At 29.5% G+C, this 3664-nt stretch overlaps 1 long non-coding RNA gene and 1 pseudogene across 1 annotated transcript; one reads left to right on the top strand and one right to left on the bottom strand.

Moving 5' to 3' along the window:
• Positions 1-42: 42 nt before the first annotated feature.
• On the bottom strand, positions 43-943 carry LOC106321294 (annotated as a pseudogene).
• A 558-nt stretch (positions 944-1501) lies between these two features.
• Positions 1502-1762, top strand: LOC106321296. Its single transcript, XR_001266039.1, has 2 exons — positions 1502-1593; positions 1680-1762. It is a non-coding gene; the product is annotated as an uncharacterized LOC106321296 (long non-coding RNA).
• Positions 1763-3664: the final 1902 nt, after the last annotated feature.

Raw genomic sequence — 3664 nt, 5'->3', positions numbered from 1 at the left:
GGGCGGACCAAGGAGTGAAATTGATTGGGGTCAAGAAAATAATTAAAGTGTCTCTGCTGCGTAGAGAAGTCGGGTTCTGTGGTGTCAAGCACTCTGCTACCAATTCTTTACTGTTTTTCTATGTAAAACATATTTTTAACATGTTTTTTGTGGTGTCAGGTGACTCCATTCCTCTTCAAATGGGTTCGCTTTTGGTGGCACTACACGAGATAAACACAGTCATATACAAAAGGAATAGAGATAATGCACAAACTTTGAAAAACCAAACATTGATAAGACAAAAACAGAGTCAGTCATGTCTTAAAATCTTGAACTTTGAGTAGTATACTAGTCTTTTTGGATCCTTCTAAGGTTACATTAGCAACATCAACGAGCTTAGACTTCAAGAACAGTCTAGCAATCTCCCTAACATCATCCCCACCGCATTCATCAACCGCCACCACGCATTCATCAACCGCCATCATCCCCACGGCCTCGCCTCACAGTCCTCTCCATCTCCTCCACGACCCTCCACGGAAACAGAGCATCATCAAGATGCGCAGTAAACGCGAAATCAAACGCACCGTCGAAAAAATGAAGGTTATGAGGATCAGCTCTTCTCACGAGAGGAAGCGAATCCACCAACTCCACGGCGGTAATGTCATATAACTCGATCTGGGCCATCTCCATCGGAGCGTGTCCGGCGGCGGCGGAGAGGCAGAGAGCTTTGGTGTGGTTGCAAAGCGACCCAAGATTGCGGAATCGGAGGAAGTAAGAGGAGAAGGAGGAGAGACGCGATGTCCAAGCCTTGCAGGACCAGAGGCGAGCGTTCTTCTTTAGTAGGGATATTGATTTTGTAAGTTTTTTTTATATTTGATATTGATTTACATTTTGTTTTGAAATCAATGATTTTTGGTAATATAAAAAACTTTAAAAATAAAAAAATAACATGATGATTTGTCATAATATGATTGGCGGTTTGGCTTATAGTTTCTATTTTTATATATTAAGAATTTTTTTTAATTAATTGTTTATAAATTTTATTACAATAATATAATTAAATAAGAAATCCTTGGTTGGCCCATAAGTTTATAGGCCCATAGGTTTTGTGCATAATAATAGGGTTGAACTAGGGTTGGCCCGCCCTACGGGCGGTATATTAGTTAAAAACCCAAGTTCATGTTGGTTTGACTGAGAGGTTGATTGTTTGCTGATTTTGGATTAGATTCTAGTTTTTGTTTTTCTAAAATCTACTTTTTACCCAATCAAGATTTAACTAAAATAGATTCCCTAAAAAACCAGTTTTTTTACTCCTACACCATTTTATACATAGAAACCAAAATCCACTTTTTATGTGCTTTTGTGGTTTCCAAACGACTGACTTCATTCTTTCAAGAAATTAGTTTTTCATATATATAATTATATCTGCCATTCTAGAAAACAAACAAAAAAACTTACAAATAATAATCTTCTCTACGAATTAAGTTATTTTAATTTTTATATAAGTTATTTATAATTTTTTAGTCTAAATATTTTTGCCAAGTTTGCAATTATCCCGCCTATAGCCACTATAACCTCTTTCTCCATAACCAAAGTGAAGAACATATTCGCAAGGTAAGCGCAGCTTGTGATCATTATTATACAGTTTAACAACTCTCTGTATCGCTAAAATTTGATCCCCATTTTGGTTTGTTTTCAAGCTGGTTGAGAAACAGGCTCAAGAAGAGGAGGATTGCCAGAGCAGGAAGACAAATCCAGAATTGGATCTCTTCTACGAGAGAAACAAGGAGCAATCTCTTTGAACCAAGGCAGCCTAAGGAAGCAGCAGCAGCTAGAGTGCGTGCATCCCCATGGGGTCTTTGTGCTAAAGAGTTTTACTAAATAATGGACTACTTAATTATTATTATTATTATTACTAGAGGCTTTTCCGGGCTACGCCCGGATTTTTTTCTATAATATTATTAAATTGAATTAAACTTGTGTATTTTTATTTTGAGATGGTAATTGAAATTCATAACTAACAATTTACACTCATAAAATTATAATTATATTTTTAAGTTTATTAATTTATCATTTTTTCATTAAGAAAGATGTTTGTTTAAGTTTGTATTTTATAAATTTTTATATGTTAGATAATTTTCATTATTTTGTTTTATTTTTAATAAATTCGGAGTATGACTTGTTTAACTTTTTAATTTTGTACCACATATTTTTGACATTATACAATATATTTATAATTCATGAAATTTACAAATGAGTATAATAAATTAGTTTGATGTTATTTTCTTGTTCTCAGTTGTTAATATTTGTTGACTTTATATGTGGTATGATGTTTATGTATTTTAGTTTTTAATGAAGTTGCAGAAGCATTGACATTTATCCCCAATAACTTCTGAAATTCAATTTATGTTTCGGTCCTTGATATCGGTGTATAGTTTTAGAACTGCCTCCTCTGCTCGATACTCGTCTTTGTCTTCCTGCTCTACTGGATAGTCGTCTTTGTCTTCCTCCTCTGCTACATAGTACTGTTCTTCGTCTTTAGTTGTGATTTAGGTTATTAATTTTTGTATGATTATGTGGTTTATGTTTTAAATTTGTATTTGCATGGATGTATATGATAATGACTTTTGTCTTCTATATAAAGTTTTAGATGAGGAAGAATTATATTTGATAAGATATATTTTGTTTGTTTATGATAATTGTTTATATGATATTTTAGTTTGCTATATATATTATTTATATCATGTTTTTTGTTTAGTACTTTTCTTATATGTTATTTAATGTTAATAATATATTTTCTGTAATATATTTTATTAAAATTATAATAGGTAAAGCTAATATCAAATATTCACACTGTTTTAAGTAAAACTAAATCATCTCTTATTTGAAAAAATATATTTCATACCAAATAAAAAAAACTTTCTAAAGTATAGGATTTTTTTTATTTACAACGAACGTTGTATAGAAGTTAAATACACGAAAACTTCTATAAAGAATACTACTATGTATTATGTTATTTGTTAAACTATTAACAGAAAACAATATATTACAAATCTAACTATATTTAAGATATAATTCTGGACTAAAACTCAGTATAAAAATATAATCAAAATACCAATCAGGTTAGTACATAGTAAGTAAAAATAAATTTTATATATTTTCTCACTTAATATTTAAATTTTTATATTTTGTTTACAATATTAAGTATTAATGCATCTGTTTAATAGGCCTAGGAAATTTTTATGATGCAAAGAAAAGATTATATTCTTAACACATATTACTGAAGCCTAATAGGTACATTAATCAAATATTTGTATATATGTGAGAATACAGATTTAAGAATACATTTTAAACTTTAGAATTTATTATTAGATAATTATTAAATTTCATAATTTCATAAATTTATTAAATCTGTGGTTTTGGCCAACTCCGTCATTTATAAAGATTTTCAATATTCTTATGTAAATGGTCTTACTAAAATTACAAATTAATAACTATTATATATAATTCATACACCTTTTACGTAAGAATTTGTATTGTTTATTTTATTCAAAGTAAAATTCATTTATAACTTTTATTGTTATTTTAATATTTTATATTATTTATTAAAAGTATATCTAAAATCACATATATAGTGTAAAATACATATTCCGATATATAAATTAATACCAAATATTCTAACTAA

The sequence above is a fragment of the Brassica oleracea genome, unplaced genomic scaffold (genome assembly GCF_000695525.1).
Source record: "Brassica oleracea var. oleracea cultivar TO1000 unplaced genomic scaffold, BOL UnpScaffold01396, whole genome shotgun sequence".
Classification (NCBI taxonomy): domain Eukaryota; kingdom Viridiplantae; phylum Streptophyta; class Magnoliopsida; order Brassicales; family Brassicaceae; genus Brassica; species Brassica oleracea.
The sequence above is the reverse complement of the archived record's forward strand: the minus strand, read 5'-3'. Positions and strand labels throughout refer to the sequence as shown.